Source organism: Eulemur rufifrons, chromosome 28 (genome assembly GCF_041146395.1).
Source record: "Eulemur rufifrons isolate Redbay chromosome 28, OSU_ERuf_1, whole genome shotgun sequence".
NCBI lineage: Eukaryota > Metazoa > Chordata > Mammalia > Primates > Lemuridae > Eulemur > Eulemur rufifrons.
In genome coordinates this window covers 46,211,417-46,231,828 of record NC_091010.1, presented here as the reverse complement: position 1 = coordinate 46,231,828, position 20,412 = coordinate 46,211,417, and the positions used below count along the sequence as shown (strand labels likewise).

Genomic DNA, 20,412 nt, shown 5'->3' with positions numbered 1-20,412 from the left:
GGGAAGTTGGTAAAGCTACAGAGATGGTCAAAAATATTTGGATAACATAGCAGGAAAATTATAATTGATTCTGTCCCAAAAGGTAACATCATTTGATTTTTTTGCATTCATTTTAATCATTCAAAAAATATTTACTGTACACCTCCTAATGTGTTTCAGTGAATGTAAGACTTTGATTTTAAGATGTATCATTATTTCAGGTACCACTAATATGTTACACCCCTTATCATGTGGTTCCCACTGATCCCTGCCTACTAGTATTTATGTCTTTGGGTAATCCTTGAGTGGGAGCAAAACCTAGTGACTTCCTTCTGGCCCTGATAGAATAAGGCAAAACATATAGATGTCATTTCATATAGGGTACAAAAGACTATGACTTTAGTCTTGCTAGGACTCTCTCTCTCTTGCTGACACTCTTTGCCTTCTTGCTTGCTTGTTCTGATGTAGCAAGCTGCTGTGCTGTGTGACATGTTATATGGAGAAGCCCAGGTGACAGACCCTGAATCAGAAGATCCAGTTAAACTCTACATGGATACCAGATAAAGAAAAAAAAAAAAAAACAACTAATATTAGTTAATGTCAGTTTCCCTTAGGCATGAATCCTGTTACCATTTTTCTTCATTTGCCATATTTTGCCTTCTTGTTTTGTTTTCCCTTTTTATACCTTTTTCCTTTAGCTGCGTTATTCTTCAACAGAATGCAATTTGTCTTCATAGAAAAGGCATGGCTGATGATATGACCTTATATCTAGAAAACATGAGAAATACCACCAAGAGACTCCTGGAATTGATAAATAAATTTCAGCAAAGTCTCAGGTTATAAAATCAATGTAGCGTTCCTATACGCCAGCAACAGTCAAGCTGAGACTCAATTTAAAGACTCGATACCATTTACAATAGTCACAAAGAAAATAAAATACTAAGGAATATCCTTAACCAAGGAGGTGAAAGATCTCTACAAAGAGAACTACAAAACACTGAGGAAAGAAACTGTAGATGACACAAATGGGAAAATGTATCATGCTCATGGATCAGTAGAATCAACATTGTTAAAATGTCCACACTACCCAAAGTAGATTCAAAGCCATCTTCATCAAAATACCAACGTCATATTTCACAGATCTAGAAAAAAAATTCTATGCTTCATTTGGAATCAGAAAAGAGCCCAAATAGCCAAAGCAATCTTAAGCAAAAAGAACAAATCTGGAGACATCACATTACCAGACTTCAAACTGTACTACAAGGCTATAGTAATCAAAATAGCATGGGATTGGCACAAAAGTAGAGACATAGACCAATGGAACAGAACAGGGAACCCAGATATAAAACTATCCACATACAGCCAACTGATCTTTGACCAAGCAGACAACAATATACACTGGAGAAAAGAAGCCCTGTTCAATAAATGGTGCTGGGAATATTGAATGGGCACATGCGGAAGAATGAAACAGGATCCATATCTCTCACCACTCACAAAAATTAATCCAAGATAGATAAAAGACTTAAATGTAAGGCATGGAACCACAAGAGTTCTAGAAGAAAATGTTGGGAAAACTCTTCTAGATTCTGGCCTAGGCAAGGAATTCATGAAGACGACCCCAAAGGCAATCACAGCAACAACAAAAATAAATAAATGGGACCTGATCAAATTAAAAAGCTTCTGCACAGGCAAAGAAACTTTCATGAGAACAAGCAGACAACCTACAAAATGGGAGAAAATTTTCTCATGCTACACATCAAATAAAGAGCTGATAACTAGAGTCTATTTAGAACTCAGGAAAATCAACAAGAAAAAAATCAAATGACTCTATCAAAAAGTGGGCAAAGGACATTAACAGAAACTTTTCAAAAGAAGACAGAAGAATGGCCAACAAACATATGAAAAAATGCTCAACATTTCTAATCATCAGGGAAATGCAAATCAAAACCACAATGAGATATCATTTATCTCCAATGAGAATGGCCTTTATCAAAAAGTCCCATAACAACAAATGTTGGCGTGGATGTGGAGAGATAGGAACACTCATACACTGCTGGTGGGACCGCAAACTAGTGCAACCTCTGTGGAAAGCAATATCTCAAAGAGATACAAGTAGATCTACCATTTGATCCAGCAATCCCATTACTGGGCATCTACCCAAAAGAACAAAAGACATTCTATAAAAAAGATATCTGCACTCAAATGTTTATAGCAGCACAATTCACAAGTGCAAAGATGTGGAAACAACCCAAGTGCCCATCAATACATGAGTGGATTAATAAAATGTGGTATATGTATACCATGGAGTACTATTCAGGTATAAGAAACAATGGTGATATAGCACCTCTTGTATTTTCCTGGGTAGAGCTGGTACCCATTCTACTAAGTGAAGTATCCCAAGAATGAAAAAATAAGCACCACATGTACTCACCATCAAATTGGTTTCACTGGGCCGGGCGCGGTGGCTCACGCCTGTAATCCTAGCACTCTGGGAGGCCGAGGCGGGTGGATCGCTCAAGGTCAGCAGTTCGAGACCAGCCTGAGCAATGAGCGAGACCTCGTCTCTACTAAAAATAGAAAGAAATTATCTGGCCAACTAAAATATATATAGAAAAAAAAATTAGCCAGGCATGGTGGCGCATGCCTGTAGTCCCAGCTACTTGGGAGGCTGAGGCAGTAGGATTGCTTAAGCCCAGGCGTTTGAGGTTGCTGTGAGCTAGGCTGACGCCACGGCACTCACTCTAGCCTGGGCAACAAAGCGACACTCTGTCTCAAAAAAAAAAAAAAAAAAAAAAAAAATTGGTTTCACTGATCAACATGTAAGTGCACATATAGGAATAACATTAAGTGGGTATCAGAGCTTGAAGCTCTGACTTGGGCGGGGAGGAGGGACGAGCAATATACGTAACCTAAACTTTTGTACCCCCATAATGTGCTGAAATAAAAAAAATATAATATTAAAAATCTCAGTAATAATTTTTATGTTGGTTACATATTGAAATAAAAAGTTTTAGCTATATTGGTAATCAATTAAATAATTTATATTAAGTAAAATTGATTCTACCTGTTTATTTTTTCTTGTGGTTAGTAGAAATTTTAAAATTACAAATGTTATTTGCATTTGTGACTCACATATTTCTATTGGAAAGTGTAGGTCTGGAGTACAGATCTGAGATTTAGCTTTTTCTTTACAGCTGATCACTTGTATCTAGCACATTGGTCTTTCCCCATGAATTGTCACCTACTAATTTATAGTTACCAACCCTTACCTTAAAAGAGGAACATGAGAGTAGGTGACAGAATTCCATGAACAGTATTCACTTAATAAGCTTCTCCTATACCCATGGGAGGAAGTCTGTGACTGCACTGATTTCAGAAAATTTCCTCACAGGGCACTGCCCGCAACTTCTGGGGAAGAGATTTTGAAAAGAGAAGGTCTGTGCTGATAAGTGATGTCATAGTTGGGCAAAGGAGTATGTGCTAATGAACCATGCAAAGCTCCAGTCACTGAAGTTGGGGGTTTACAGATGTGTTTTTATGGATCCTTATTTACCATGAACATTTAGATGGTAATTGGAGCACAAATTGTCTGTTAAAATAGTTATTTCAGCTTTCCCCTGACCATCATAATCTTCTGGTAATCCCTCTTTTGGCCCTCTCCAGCTGTCTGCCTCTTATTCAGAGAGAAAGGCCAGCTTCCCCTTTGCTGCTGTGAGTGAGGGCTGAGTCTTAATGTGTGGCCACTTACATAGCTTCTCAGCTTTCTAGTTAAAAAAGAAGCCAGATCATTTTATATGGTCCCTGCCTTCCCCAGTGTGGATAAGCAACTCTGTCCATTCCCAGAGCAGATGCTCCCACTAACAATGACATACATAAATAATTTCCAGTTTCTGAGTGCTCAGTGTGTGCCAGGAACTGTGCTAAATGCTTTATCTGCCTTGGCCCATTTAATCCTCACAGCAAGCATACAATAGGTATTGTTATTATACTCAGTTTAGAAATGAGGGAACTGAGGATCAGAGAGGGAAAAAAACATGCCTAAAGTCACCGTGTTTGAGCATGTAGTGGAGCTAGGATTTAAACCCAAATGTGTAGGAGTACAGAGTCTGTACGCTTAACTATTATGCCATATGCCTCATTTGACTAGAATTCTTGTGTGTTGACTTTGAGGCAATGTCATCCAAATATTCTACTGGCAGCTGGATGAAGCTGCTTGCAGCAGGAAAGGCAAATTCTCCTGAGAAGGTAGATGAATGTTGTACTCCAGAGGAGGCTATGTTGTCTGCCTGAATTGCTTGTGTCCCTGGGGCTCAAAGAGGAGACTATGATTATTTAAGTTGAGAATTTACTCAGTTCAAAATAAAATTCTTATGGATAGAGTTTTCACTATTTTTAGTTCAATCTAGTTTTTATGGGAAGTTTAATCTAATTTAATTCAATTATATGAAATGTTAGTAAAAGATGTTCTGGAAGTTAGAATGGAACATATGGCCCAAGGGAGGTGGGTAAGTCATTAAGAATAAAATGTCTGACTGTGAGGGCTGTTAAACACTGGGCTGGGTTGTGTAATCTTGGGAAAACCCTGAGGATCAGCTAGATATCTGTCTTCCAGGGGTGGTTTAGGTGTTGAAAGGGTGGAAATACATACACGGGTGAGAAAGAATTCTCAGACAGTGATTAGTATATACAGAAGTAAAAGTTTATTTCTCCAAGAAAGAAAGAAAGAAAGAAAGACAGAAAGAGATGAGAGAGAGAGAGAGAGAGAGAGAGAGAGAAAGAAAGAGAGAGGGGAAGTGGCCACAGCAGACAGAGAAAGGAGTGAAAATGCCTGGCAGTTGAGAAAAAACAGCTGGTGTGTTAAAGGGTAAAGATAGCTTTTTTTTCCCCCTCTGCTTTAGCAGACTGATAACAGAAGTGGTGGCAAAGTTGTAGGTGTCTTTTATTTTTCTTTTCTCTGTGAGGCTGGGTTATCTGAGTCCTTGAAATCTGGTGCTGGCAAGAACTAAACTGAGGAGATCGCACCCCTGCTGTCCATTTAGGGTTCTTCAAGGTTGAGAAAATGAAGTCTTAGAGATAAAAAGTTAGACCACAGGTGTTTTAATTTAAAAAACATAGTTGTATTGTGAGTTTGTTTCCTTTATTTTCTGTTAGATAGGTTATTTCCCCGTTAGGTTATTAGTAAAGCCACCTTTCAGGTGTGAAATTCACCAACACAGGACTCACATTTCCTTGTGTTTCTTATTCTTAATAAACTTACTTAAACTATTGTGTCAGTTTAGGTCCTCTGAGAAGCAGACACCAAGAGGGGGTTAGACATGTATGGGTTTTATCTGGAGAAACACCCATGCAGAACAAAGGGGAAAGGAGCAGAAGTAGACAGAGAGAGCCTTCAGCTGGTGATGCAGGTCTGACATCTGTGAAGGGAGCAGGGAAAGGGCAGAGAATTGGGCAGGAAGATCCTCAGACCACAATGCAGTTCTGAGAAAGTCTTGACCAAGTTGATGGGGAGTCTTTAAGCAAAAGTTGCCCATTAGAGTAATACCTTGTTAGGGTGGGGATGGCTTAACTCTACTGGGTCTTCTGTGCTTAGTCATTGCCTGGGAACAGCACACGGGTCAGAGGGTGAGGGGTGGGGTGGAGAACATGGCCACAGAGTGAGTGCTGAAGTGGATCTAAAGGTACAGAAGCTGGAGGCTATCAAACAGCTATGCTTCTAGCAGCAGGCTCTCTTGAAGGGAAATCTGAGCAGGGCACCTCCATGTCTGCCACAGTTACATATTGCCTTCCCAAACTGGTATATTTTCTTAAAATTTACTGCTAGTGTCAAGTGAACCATGAAGCAGGCTTTCTGTTTCAATGGGATTCTCCCCTAAAGTAAATGCCCTAATATCAAAGTGCATCACCTATAAAAATTTCTTCATCTCTTCTTTTCTAGACACTATATCCAACTATCTGGAGTTTTATTTTTATTTTTTTCTGGAATCTGTTAAAGCTTTGCCATTTTGATATCTAATAATTTTCCAAATGCTTAAAATATCTGTTCTGATGTAAGCTGAAAGAACACTCTTGTACATACTTTTCACTTTCATTTTCCCATTCATATTGATTAATCTAAAATGATTGTTAATTTTCTCTCTTGAATATGGTTAAAATTTATACTTTCTTTCTGTTCCTTGTGCTGTTAGATTAGCTCAGTTTCCTCCTCACTTCCTTGGATTATTTTAGTAGCTTTCCATCTGTTCTTCTTGTTTCTAGTCTTGTCATGGTTTAGTTTGCCTTCTGTATAATTACCACATACAAATCTGACATTTTTTAGAGACCTTCAATGGCTTACTAGCATATAGAGTGGAGAAAAAAATCCTCGCTCCGTAGCATGGCATATGAAGCATTTCATGAACTTATCTGTTGCCACCCCCCAACTTGCTAACTTTATCTCCTTCTATTCTCCCCTTTGTGCTTTCTATTCCAGTGCTATGGAACCAGTTATACATCTGCGCACTGCCTGCTTGTATATGTACTCTTTTCTTTCTGTAGCATCTGTTGTTTCTTGTCCACTTGACATAATGCTACTACAAATCTGGTCAGGCATCATATCCTCTTTGAAGTTTTTCTTGGTTTCTCATCAGAATTGATCACTTCATCTTTTGTGTTTCTATGGAATCTCCCACCAGTCTGTAATTGCAAGCTCCATGTTTTGTACTGTAATTATTTGAACCCTTTCCTCACGGATCCAGGCTGGGTCTTATTTTTCTTTACAACCTTTGCACTTAGCACAGTGCTTGGCCCATGAGAGGTGCTCAATAAATATTAGTTGAATGGAACCAAAATTAAGTTGCATTCTTTATATTGCCCCACAATGTCTACCACAGTCTTGATGAATAAATATTTGTGTAATAGGATATAAATGAATAAAATGAAAACATATTTAAGGAACCCTAAGAAACCTGAATTTCTATATTCAGTAAGAAGATTTGGAGTTGTTGATGTTTATCTCTTAATCTTACCATTTTCATTATTTGAGAGAAGTTGCCTTACTTCCTTTACTCTTGGGTCAACAGCATTCAAATGTGTATCACCGTGCTCGCTTCGGCAGCACATATACTAAAATTGGAACGATACAGAGAAGATTAGCATGGCCCCTGCGCAAGGATGACACGCAAATTCGTGAAGCGTTCCATATTTTTACCAAAATATCCACTAAAGAGCCACTTCTCCGAGCTGTAAGGAGAAAGAAACAAGTAACTTACAAAGGAAAACCCATCAGAATTACGCCAGATTTCTCAGCTGAAACCTTACAAGCAAGAAGAGGTTGGGGCCCCATTTTCATGCTTCTGAAACAGAATAATGCCCAGCCTAGAATCTTGTACCCAGCTAAGCTAAGTTTTCTATACGAAGGAGAAATCAAGACATTCTCAGATAAACAAAGGATGAGGGAATTCACCAAGACAAGACCAGCCCTCCAAGAAGTACTCAAAAGAGAATTATACACGGATCAGCACAAGAAAGATCCACGAATGTAAAACTACTCAAGAGCTAAAGATGAAATTCCAGATACCACAATGGCCCAGGAGAGAAAACATCACAATGAAGTTCTACCCAACAAGCTGAACAAAAAACTGTCTCACCTATCAGTTTTCTCAATAAATGTGAATGGCTTGAACTCCCCGCTCAAGAGACATAGACTGGCCCAATGGATAAAAAAATACAATCCAAGTATCTGCTGTCTTCAAGAAACTCACCTAACCTGCAAAGATGCATTTAGACTGAAAATAAAAGGATGGAAATCGATATTTCAAGCAAATGGTAACCAAAAGAAAGCTGGTGTGGCAATCTTAATTTCCAATAACTTAGCTTTCAAACCAACAAAAATAATAAAAGACAAAGATGGCTACTACATACTGATTAAAGGCACAATTCATCAAGAAGCCATGACTATACTCAATATATATGCACCCAACCTAGGTGCACCTAGATTCATAAAGCAAACCCTACTAGATCTCAACCAAATGATAGATAACAATACTGTAATAGCTGGAGACTTTAACACCCCACTGACAGTACAGGACAGATCCTCTAAACAGAAAATAAACAAAGACATAATGGACCTCAATAGAATGCTAGAACAAATGGGCATGGCTGACATCTATAGGACATTCTACCCAAAGTCCACAGAATATACATTCTTCTCATCAGCTCACGGGACATTCTCTAAGATTGACCATGTCCTAGGACATAAATCATGTCTTAAAAAATTCAAAAAAATAGAAATTATACCATGCATCTTCTCAGATCACAGCGGAATAAAAGTAACAATGATCACAAACAGAAACCCTCACTCTTACTCAAAGTCATGGAAGCTAAATAACCTTCTCCTGAATAATTATTCTATAAAAGAAGAAATCAAGATGGAAATCAAAAATTTCTTTGAATTAAATGACAATGGAGATACAACTTATCAAAATCTATGGGATGCAGCTAAAGCAGTCCTGAGAGGAAAATTCATATCCATAAATGCCTATATCAAAAAGACAGAAAACATGCAAATAGACAACCTAACGAATAGACTCAAAGAACTGGAGAAAGAAGAACAGAACGATCCCAAACCCAGCAGAAGGCGAGAAATTACTAAGATCAAATCAGAACTAAATGAAAAGGACAACAAAGAAACTATAAGGGAAATTAATAAAACAAAAAGTTGGTTCTTTGAAAAGATAAACAAAATAGACACACCTCTGGCTAGACTAACCAAGAGCACAAAAGTAAAATCTCTAATAACCTCCATTAGGAACATGAAAGGAGAAATCACAACCGATACTACAGAGATACAAGATATCATCTATGAATTCTACAAAAATCTTTATGCACACAAACTGGAGAACGTGGAGGAAATGGACAAATTTTTAGAAACACATAGTCTTCCCAGGCTCAACCAGGAAGAAATAGAGTACCTGAACAGACCAATATCAAGAACTGAAATCGAAACAGCAATAAAAAACCTTCCCAAAAAGAAAAGCCCTGGTCCAGATGGGTTCACACCTGAATTTTACCATACATACAAAGAAGAACTGGTGCCCATCCTACATAAACTATTCTCCAATATTGAGAAGGATGGAGTTCTCCCTAACACGTTCTACCAAGCCAATATAACATTAATACCAAAACCTGGAAAGGACACAACAAAAATAGAGAACTACAGACCAATTTCCCTCATGAATATAGATGCAAAAATTTTCAATAAAATACTAGCAAATCGAATCCAAGTACTTATCAAAAAAGTAATCCACCACGACCAAGTGGGCTTCATCCCCGAGATGCAGGGGTGGTTCAACATACGTAAATCTATAAATGTAATTCACCACATAAATAGAAGCAAAAACAAAAACCATATGATACTCTCATTAGATGCAGAAAAAGCATTTGACAAAATTCAACACCCTTTTATGATAAAAACGCTTAACAAAATAGGCATTGATGGAACCTACCTAAAAATGATACAAGCCATATATGACAAACCCACAGCCAACATCATACTGAATGGGGAAAAACTGAAAGCACTCCCACTTAGAACTGGAACCAGACAGGGCTGCCCATTGTCTCCATTACTTTTCAACATAGTATTGGAAGTCCTTGCGAGAGCTATCAGGCAAGAGAGCAGAATCAAGGGAGTCCAAATAGGGAAGGAAGAGATCAAACTCTCACTTTTTGCTGATGATATGATGTTATATCTGGAAAACCCCCAGGATTCAACCAAGAGACTCCTGGAATTGATTAACGAATACAGCAAAGTCTCAGGCTACAAAATTAATATACACAAATCAGAGGCATTTATATATGCCAATAACAGTCAATCGGAAAACCAAATTAAAGACTCAATACCCTTCAAAATAGCAACAAAGAAAATAAAATATCTAGGTATATATCTAACTAAAGAGGTAAAGGACCTCTATAAGGAAAACTATGAAACACTGAGAAAAGAAATAGCAGAACTTGCAAATAGATGGAAAAATATACCATGCTCGTGGATCGGAAGAATCAACATTGTTAAAATGTCTATACTACCCAAAGTGATCTACAGATTCAATGCAATCCCTATTAAATTACCAACATCATTCTTTACAGACATAGAGAAAATAATTATACACTTTGTATGGAATCAAAGAAGACCCCGTATAGCAAAAGCAATTTTAAGCAACAAAAACAAAATGGGAGGTATTAATTTGCCAGACCTCAAACTATACTACAAGGCCGTGGTTCTTAAAACAGCCTGGTATTGGCACAAGTGCAGGGACACAGACCAGTGGAACACAACAGAAAATCCAAATATAGAACCATCCTCATATAGTCACCTAATTTTTGACAAAGCGGGAAAGAATATACTCTGGGGACAAGAATCCCTATTCAACAAATGGTGCTGGGAGAATTGGTTAGCCACTTGTAGAAGACTGAAACAGGACCCACAGCTTTCACCTCTCACAAAAGTCAAATCACGGTGGATAACAGACTTAAACCTTAGGCGTGATACAATCAGAATTCTAGAAGAAAATGTAGGAAAGACTCTTACAGACATTGGCCTAGGCAAAGAATTTATGAAGAAGACCCCCAAGGCAATCACAGCAGCAACAAAAATAAATGAATGGGACATGATTAAATTAAAAAGCTTCTGCACAGCCAAAGAAACAGTCCAGAGAATAAACAGACCACCTACAGAATGGGAAAAAATTTTTGCATACTACACATCAGATAAAGGACTGATAACAAGAATCTATTTAGAACTCAGGAAAATCAGCAAGAAAAAATCAAGCAACCCTATCAAAAAGTGGGCAAAGGACATGAATAGAAATTTTTCAAAAGAAGATATAAAAATGGCTAACAAACATATGAAAAAGTGTTCAACATCTCTAATCATCAGGGAAATGCAAATCAAAACCACAATGAGATATCACTTAACCCCAGTGAGAATGGCCTTTATCAAAAAAACCCAAAACAACACATGTTGGCGTGGGTGTGGAGAGACAGGAACACTAATACACTGCTGATGGGACTGCAAACTAGTGCAACCCCTGTGGAAAGCATTATGGAGGTATCTTAAACAGATTCAAGTAGACCTGCCATTTGACCCAGCAATCCCATTACTGGGCATATACCCAAAGGAAAAAAGGTCATTCTGTAACAAAGGCACGTGTACCCAAATGTTTATAGCAGCACAATTCACAATAGCAAAGATGTGGAAACAACCCAAATGCCCATCAATACATGATTGGATTAGTAAACTGTGGTATATGTATACCATGGAATACTACTCAGCTATAAGGAATGATGAAGATACAACATCTCTATGGTTCTCCTGGAGAGAGTTGGAACCCATTATATTAAGTGAAGTATCCCAAGAATGGAAAAACAAGCATCACATGTACTCACCAGAAAATTGGTTTCCTTGATCATCACCTAAATACAAATCTGGAAACGACATCAATTGGACATCAGACTGAGGTGGGGGGTGGGGGAGGGGATGGGGGTATGCCTACACAATGAGTGCATTGCGCACCGTTTGGGGAGTGGTAACACTTGAAGGTGCTGACTCGGGAAAGGGGGGGTGGGGAAAAACAAAACAAAACAAAACAAAATATTTAACAAAAAAAAAACAAAAACAAAAAAACAAATGTGTATCACCTATGTATATATAAATGTGATGATGCAAAAGGCAAGAATTGAGGATCTGAGTTATCTTACAAGCATGGCCCTGAACTGGTTTCATTTTAATTTCTATGTAATCTGTACCTGAACTTGGGTTGTATCCATAGAAAAATGTCTCCAGTGATGTGTGACTGCTCTTCATTAAAATTCCCTGTGGGCATTGCCATAAGAAAGACAAATAAAGAAATGAAATTTCCTTGCTAGATGCCTACCAGGCTCTCCTTTACAAGTGTTGCTAGATGTTTATTTGTTCCTTACTTCACTCATTTAATCATTCATTGTTCAACTTACAGTGGTAAGTAAAACAATCCATGAGGAAAATAATAATAGCAATAATAAGAGTAGGCGCCATTTGTTGAGTCCTTATTCAAGCACCAAACTAGGTGAATTAATCTTTAGAATAGCTCTGTGAGGGAGAAAATATTATTTTCCCTTTAAAGGTGAAGGATTGCATACTCAGAGAAATGTAGTTGTAGAGCTAGAATTTGAAGGCAGGAGTTAGTGCTTTGAAATAGTCCTATTCCAGGACTGATTTCAGAATCATTCTCACCAACTCACCTGAAGATTGTTTACGTAATTTATATTGCTGAGTTTTTCCCACTTAATCCAGAAATCTGATGATACCAATGTCTAAATTAGATGATGGCATACAAAATAAAATTCTGGAATCACCATCAAAGTTACTGAAAACCTAATATATATATATATATCAATAGTTAGAATCTTTGCAGTTGGTTCTTCTTATTTTGTCTATAAGAATTGTTTCTATCAAAAATTCTAGTGGTTCTTCCTCAAATTCTTCCAATTTTCAACAGACTAAAATAGTGAATGGGGGTGGAGAGGGTGTCTACATATAAATTGACAATGATAAAATAGTCTTGGGTGGATCTATTTGTGAAACATTTATAAATGGCTTCCTCCTTTCCTCCACCAAAAAAGCAAGAATCTAAAACCTGGCATAATCTGGAATAGTTGCCAAGTCCCCCTGTGAGCCTTTTATTTTGCTTTTAATAAAGACAGACCACAATATAGCCCAAGGGAAACTTCAGTCAGACCTATAGCAGCCTCATTTCCTCCCAGTAGTAGGCATGGTGAAGAAGGAATAGTTCTGAGGATAGATGCTTTGGACATATTCATAGCAATACTAACAATATGGAAAGGACAGACTGAGACAAAATTCAGAGGAGGGAACTAGAACTGAGCTATGTGTAGAGGCAGGAGCAAGTCCTCTGTGTTAAGGTTAATCAGAGTAGAGGATCTGACTATCTCCCAGAATATAAACACCACTCCCCCTCAAACTTAATGGTTCTATTTATGTTGAAAGAAATCAAGAAACAAATTTTATGTTATTTGGAATAACTCTGTGCAGATGGTAAGCAGAACCAGAAACTGTTTGAAGTTTTGTGACAAGCCAGGGGCATATGTGAATATGATAACTTTTCCTTTTTGAAAGCACTTGATTTTATCAGCTTGTTTACCTATCTGTCACAATAAAGCGTTCAACCAAGAAACACTTGTATAGACTGATATCTGAGAAATGTGTTCCTGGTAGCTGAGAAGAAACAAGAGAGTTATATATCAGTTTTCTGCTCTTCGTTAAATACAGTAATAAACTAGTTCTTTGAAAATCACCTAACTGGATGTCAAATAGAATGTGGCAGTGGGCAGATTTATAGCAAGGGGTAGACATTGTCTGTGTAACAAATTGCTCTCTTGCACCAATATTTCATGCCCTGTGCAGATAAATCAAAAGCAATTTGTCACATTCTCAAAAATCCATTCCCATTAAGTTGTTAAACATAGCAAGTAATTTTTGTACAGAGTTTTCTATTCTTTATTCCTCAGCCAAAGGATGCATTTGGGTCTCTGAAAAACCTGAATGGTTATTGCACCCGGAGCAGAACTGGTTAAATCTTATTCTGCCTTCCAACAGGGAGCTAAAAGTAATTGCAAAATATTTCATCCCCCTTGGCTCTGTGTGTAGATTTAAAATTAAATTGGTTATGGTTAGCAAGCTAGAACAGGGCAACTAAATTGAATTTTCTGAGGAATGTTGTGAATCCTATGTAGAAAAAAAAACATGCAAAGTTTGTATGTTTTCTGCTATCCTTTCTTTGTAATCTGTTCTCTTCTGTCCATTGCACTATTTCCATACTCTCCTACCTGTTGGTAAGGCCAGCCTCAATTATATCTCATTTGAAGTTTTATATTTATTTCTACTCATTTCTCTGAAAGTTCAGTCACTCCTTTTAGTCACTCTTTCCAAACACTCTTCCTTTCCCCAAGTGCAGATTGCCCCTTTCTTTCTCTTCTCATTCATATGCTTTCCATGGAACAAGATTACTGGGAGCATTCTATCAAGTTTGCACAGAGGAAAGGAAAATACATAATAGACCAGAGACTGGGACATGTGAAGTGTTAGGCTTTTGATTTTGTTGTTTTAAAGCACTATCACAGTCCTTTGATGATGTTTTCAGAGTAGGTGAGGACATTCTAAAGACGATTCTAGAATCATTCCTTTAGAACTAAGTTTTTTCCTCCCTCTCATTGTTTTTTCTTTTAACTTTTATTTTCTTACTGAAAACTGATGCTTTCTCATTGTAGAAAATATGGAAATTTTAGAAAAGTATATTGAACAATACAAAAATTGTATCAAAGTTTATTGAGGTCTATAGAAGAAAAATAATCTAATCATCAAAGACAAAAGCAATTAATGATTTGTCATATTTCTTTCCAGTGTTTTTGGTCAGTGCATATTAGTTTCTAAATTGTTGAGATTATACTGTGTTTACACTTTTGTATATTGCTTTATCTTTGGAAAATTTTATAATAGATTTTTCTTAAATTGCTCTTTGATGTAGGGGCCTGGCATTGGGGTGAAGGCCACCACACTCCTCCCTGCCATGATTCTCTGACTGAATGTAGAGCATCCAGAGTGTGATAAAATTGGCTTAATTTTGACAGCAGATGGATGTTCATCTTCTATCTTCCTTCTGCCCTTGAGTATAGAGGGCAGGCATCTTAATGCCATATGGTTCAGATTTCTCAGATTCCACTAGGATGCTTTTTCATGGGATGTAGGAACTTTTCTTTTTAAAATAATTTTATTTTTTTAAATGATATATAATAATTATACATATTACGGGGACCTGGGTAACTTTTCTTATTAAACATTCATTCTGTATGTAAGAAGATACTAGACCAGGCTGCCCTGAATTAAGAAGTGTTTGCTATTTGGCCTTTAGACAACATATTGCAGCAATCTTAATTTTTCTTTTATAGTTCCTCCCAGCAAGAAAATGCCCCAATTGATTCTAAATTGTATGTGTTTGAGAAATTCATAGTGTTTTTTGTTTGGTTTGGTTTTGCCTCTTATTTTTGTTGAAGAAATAGTACTAGGTCTCACAATGCTTGAATTCTCCATTTTCACCTTCTAAAATTTCATTTCCCTAAATGATCTCATGGGAAAGAGAAAAAAATATTTGCTGTCTCCTTTATTCTCCTCAATTATTTGTGGATTTGAGCTCTACCAGTCACTCAGTATGATACTTTGCTTTTTATTAAGGAGTCTTCCCCTTCCTTTTAAGTTCTTAAATACTTTCGTTTCAAGAAATATGTTTAAGAAAAAATTTTTTTTTTAAATTTAAAAATTCCATTTTTATTTTTTTTATTTTATTTTTTTTAATTTCTTCTTGTTATGGGGGATACAGAATTGCAGGTTACATACGTTGCTCCTGTACCGCCTTTCCCCCCAAGTCAGAGCTCCAGGCGTGTCTGTTCCCCAGGTCGTGCGCATTGCACCCATCATGTAGGTATATATCCCTCCCTTCCCCACGCCCCCTTCCCGAGTCAGCATCTTCAAGTGTTACCACTCCCCAAACGGTGCGCAATGCACTCATTGTGTAGGCATACCCCCATCCCCTCCCCCACCCCCCACCTCAGTCTGATATCCAATTGGTGTCGTTCCCAGATTTGTATTTAGGTGATCTCACATGCGCCCAGTGAGAGCTTTAAATTCATTTTATTCACTCTGATTTAGGTATCTCCAACTCATGATGGGTAGTCAGTGGTCTATATGCCTGGTCATTTTCAGTGGTGGTTGGACTGTTCATTTGGGTAGCTTTTAGGGCATTTTTTTTCCAGTGATGAAGTGTCTTTAGGGTGATGTCTTCTGGGCTTTCAGAAAGACCCCAAAAGCTAGGAGTATGTTGGTTTTCTCTGAGGCCAATTCTTTTCTCAAGTATGGTTGGTCCCTGCTTCACCTCCACTGTGAGCTAACTGAAGATGGCCATGAGAGGTTATAGAGGATCACAATTTACTTCGCTACATGAAGATAATATATAAATTGTTTCTCTCCTACAATTCATCTTAACAGTTCTCCCATTAAAACAAGTAAATAATTTAAAGTGGTGACTGACTTCCAATATGCACAATACTCAAGTTGCAGGGACAGTGACTTTAATCATCTCAGTATGGTTGTAGGACTTCTCCATGGGGTCCAGGTTTCACTATAAAGATATGGGGTTCTTTTAGCATTTTGCGGATATTGCTAATTAGATTACAATTCTACCCTGGATATAAATTATTTAATACAATTCTTTAATACGTTTCTTTTGAAGATCTGAAATCTTTGCAGAATCTTAACTTTAGCCAATGAACCTTAGCTAACCTGTCACTTACAAGTTGTAAGAGGATGTAAGAAGGAAAAGAGACTTAAACACACATCAAATAGCATTGCGAGAGGGTTCTGTTTTAATAGGCATGGTGCCTAGCAGAGATAGATGTTAGCAGTTCAGTGGGGTTGAAATTAGAGATGTTTATTACAGGGAACAAAGCAGTTGTTAAATAAAGGATTTTTCCCTCTCTCTGCATCTTCCTTAGAATACATATCCAATTAGCCCCCAAATCCTGTTCATGGTAATTATCTCATAAATGCCCCTTGAGTCTCCTTATACTTAATGCCTCTCTACTACCAACACATTTGTTACTAACATTTATTACTTAATATGTAGCCAGATACAATAAGACATGTTGTCATATTCAATTCTCATAAAAACAATTCCAAAAAGGTAGTATTATTATCTTTATTTTACAGTAGAGCAGATAGAGGTTTGGAGATATTATTTAATTTCTCTAGGTCAGAAGACTTATAAGCGACAAAGCCAGGTGTTAAACACATATCCATCTGGCTCTAAAACTACTTTATTCATTGTCCGTTCTATTTGCAACAGCCTCCTAATTTTCCTGCTCCCACTTCCATCCCATTTTTATCTCTTTCTAATGATCCTTTGTTGCAATGCTGCTCTGTTAATATTGAAATATATGGACATCAGTGTGTCCCCCATTGCCTACCAGGGATGGGGAATCTGCATTCTTAAGGTCACATGTGGCCCTCCAGATGCCCAAGTGCAACTCCTCGACTGAATCCAAACTTCATAGAACAAATTGCTTTATCAAAAGGATTTGTCCTGTAAAATTTGGATTCAGTCAAATGTTTTTGTTCAAACCTGATTCCAGCTGGACCCCTACCTCATCTCTGATGAGTCTCCCATTCATTCTCTATCTTTCTACCTCCCAACTCCTTTATGTTTCAGCTGCACCAAAACTTGTTGGCATTTACTGAGTGCTTAATGTCTCTATGCTATTTCGGTTGCCTAGAACATACTCCATCTGCCCTTTTTGACCTGTGGACTCTTACTCATCTTCCTAGACCCAGCCCCAGTGCTCCTTCCTTTGTGAGGCCTTTCCTAGCTTTCCCAGGCAGAATTAGTAACTCTGCTCTCTGCATTTCCATTATACATGCAAGGAGCCTTAATTATTTATGTATCTATTCCCCCTCACAAGCCTTTGAACCCCTTACAAGCAGGAATCAAGTCTTATTCTTTGTACTACAGCTTTGTACTTCCTGCAGCTCCCAAGAAAAATTCTGACAATGGGCACCAATCAATGTGGTGCCCCTAGAAAGCTTGGAACCACATCATGTATCGGTCCAAAGATTAGAGCCACATTTATTGAGGTCCTTTTCCCCCTCTAAACCACTTCTGTGCCCAACAGACTTGTTTCTCATTGTTGTCTGATGCTTTCTCCTTCTTTGTTTTCCCCTTTCTTGGATAAGCTCTCTTCTTGCTTTTCTTCTGGCTTAATTCTGTCTTCTTATTCAGATTCTTCATGTTCTGAATCACAAAGACTCAAAGAACAATTTCTGGTGAAGATAGAAATTTCCTCAGATGGAGGGGCCAGCTGAAGCTGAACAGCGAAAAACTTAATTCCTTTTAGTTAAGCAAAGTCTTTAAGGAAAACAGAGAATACTCATGCCTTAATACATTTACTTTTTTTTTTTTTACTCCACAAATGTATTTTGTGTTGAATTTAGTATAGTGGAAAAGTAATTGGATATGATCAACTGACCTGAGTTCAAGGTCTCTGAGGTTCTAGGTAATTCTGAGCCTTAAATGCAGTGTGTGATGTAGAAGCACTTTGCAAGCTACAAAGTAATACACTGACATTGAGAGATCGCTTAATATTTTTCTGGGCCTGTTCTCAGACCTGCATTGAGGATTGTCCCTTCCTGCCCTGCCTCTAAAGCTTTTTAATATCTTATCTAAGAAGATGCTGCTGATGAAATATTTTTTATATTTTGTTATTAAATATAGCGTACAAACTGAAAAGTGCATAAAACATATATGTACAGTTTAGCAAATGAAACCATGTACATAGCAAGAAATAGAACATTGCTGGCATTCCCTGAAGCCCCACCATATGTCCTTTTGCTGATTTTTCAAACTTTTAGCAGTGGCCTCTTTATTTTCTTCAATTGAAATTTCTCTTTCCTGGTGACTCAGAATCCTTCCTGAGTCTGATTCTATCCTGAAGACAGTAAGGGTGTGTGACCGGGGAAACTTGTATCTAACAAAGCAGCTCTAGCTCAGTGCTCCATCTCCTCAGGCAGCAGAACTGCTACTCCTTTCCCTCACTATTGTCAGATTCTCTCCTCTACGGGGGAATGTAAGCAGATGGTCCCTATGTGCTCCTCCTAGTAGCCCCATTGCATCAGTAATATTGGTGATGTCTTTCTCTTTCGCAGCACAGTTAGAGATTATTTTTCTGAACACTTTTTTCCTTCTTATAATGGCACTAATGGTCTCCTTTTAGAAAACTTGGAAAATAGTATAAAGTATAGATAAGTATTAAATAATCATGCAGAGATAGCTTATATTTCTGTTAACTATTTTTTCCATGTTTGAACAACTTTTAGTCTTGTATTTTTCATGTAATGTGATATTATAGACATTTGCTCATGTCATTAAAATTCTTCATTAAAATCATTTTAATAGTTGCCTAATATTCCATCAAATGGATATAGTTTACTAAACTTCTTTTTTATGAATGGTGTTTAAATTGTTTTCCATTTTTTTAAATTTTATAAGTAAGCTTACAATAAACACCTTGGTACATAAGTTTTTATCTCTGCATTTCAGTTTATTTGCTTAGGCTAAATTCCTCAAACTGAAATTTGTGACTAAATAATCAATCTGAGTTAAAAGTCTTGTATTTCAAAAAATAACATTTTTTTAAGCAATCACAGAAGTATTACATGTTTCTTACTGATGTTTTAGAAAATACAGGAAAAGAATAAAGAGGATTACAAAAGTTACCTTATCAGTTACTGAGGCAATAAATAAACCCTGAAATGTCAGTGACTCACAGCTGACTGATGGGGGGGGCGGGGGGGGGGTGAAGGAAAATGTGGAAAGTCACACATAGATCTAGGCCTGGAATTGACATATGTCACTCCAACCCACATTCTATCACCTGAACTCAGTTTCTTTTTTTTTTTTCTTTTTTTCCTGAGACAGAGTCTTGCTCTGTTGCCCAGGCTAGAGTGCGGTGGCGTCAGCCTAGCTCACAGTAACCTCAATCTCCTGGGCACAAGCTATCCTCCTGCCTCAGCCTCCCGAGTTGCTGGGACTACAGGCATGCGCCACCATGCCTGGCTAATTTTTTCTATATATATTTTTAGTTGTCTAGATAATTTCTTTCTATTTTTAGTAGAGACGGGGTCTTGCTCTTGCTCAGGCTGGTATCGAACTTCTGACCTTGAGCGATCCTCCCCCCTCGGCCTCCCAAAGTGCTAGGATTACAGGTGTGAGCCACCACGCCCGGCCTGAACTCAGTTTCATAGCTAAGGGAGCTATAAAGCTACAAGGGAGAGGGTGTTTTTTTAATTTAATTTTTTTTTTTTTTTGAGTCAGAGTCTTACTCTATCCCCCATGCTGGAGTGCAGTGACACAATCATAGCTCACTGCAACCTTGAAGTCCTGGGTTCAAGTGTCCCTCCTGCCTCAGCCTCTCAAGTAGGTAGGACTACAGGTGTGTGTCACCACACCTGGCTAATTTAAAAGCTTTTTTTTGTAGAGACAGTGCCTCACAATGTTGCCCAGGCTGGACTCAAACTCCTGCCCTCAAGTGATTCTCCTGCTTCAGCCTCCCAAAGTGCTGGGATTATAGATGTGAGCCACTATGTCCAGCCAGGAAATTTGTCTTTCTGTGCTAGGAATAAAATGGCTTGGAGAACATACAGCATTTTTTTTTTTAGCATATCACTCACAAATCTGTCTCCCAGAAGTAACCCCTGTTAGTATGATGGCATATTTATTTTTAATCTCTTTATATAAATATACAGAGCATTCAACAAAGTGGTGATTACTTTCCATATACCATCTTGTATACACTGTGTAT

The 20,412-nt window shown here is 37.7% G+C and overlaps 1 protein-coding gene and 1 non-coding gene across 4 annotated transcripts in view; both read left to right on the top strand.

Moving 5' to 3' along the window:
* The window catches only part of HPSE2 (heparanase 2 (inactive)), a 526,089-nt gene that overhangs the window by 193,356 nt on the left and 312,321 nt on the right, over positions 1-20,412 (top strand). The gene's annotated exons all lie outside the window — the stretch shown is intronic.
* Positions 7,057-7,163, top strand: LOC138376690 (U6 spliceosomal RNA). The gene has a single exon (XR_011231675.1). It is a non-coding gene; the product is annotated as a U6 spliceosomal RNA (small nuclear RNA).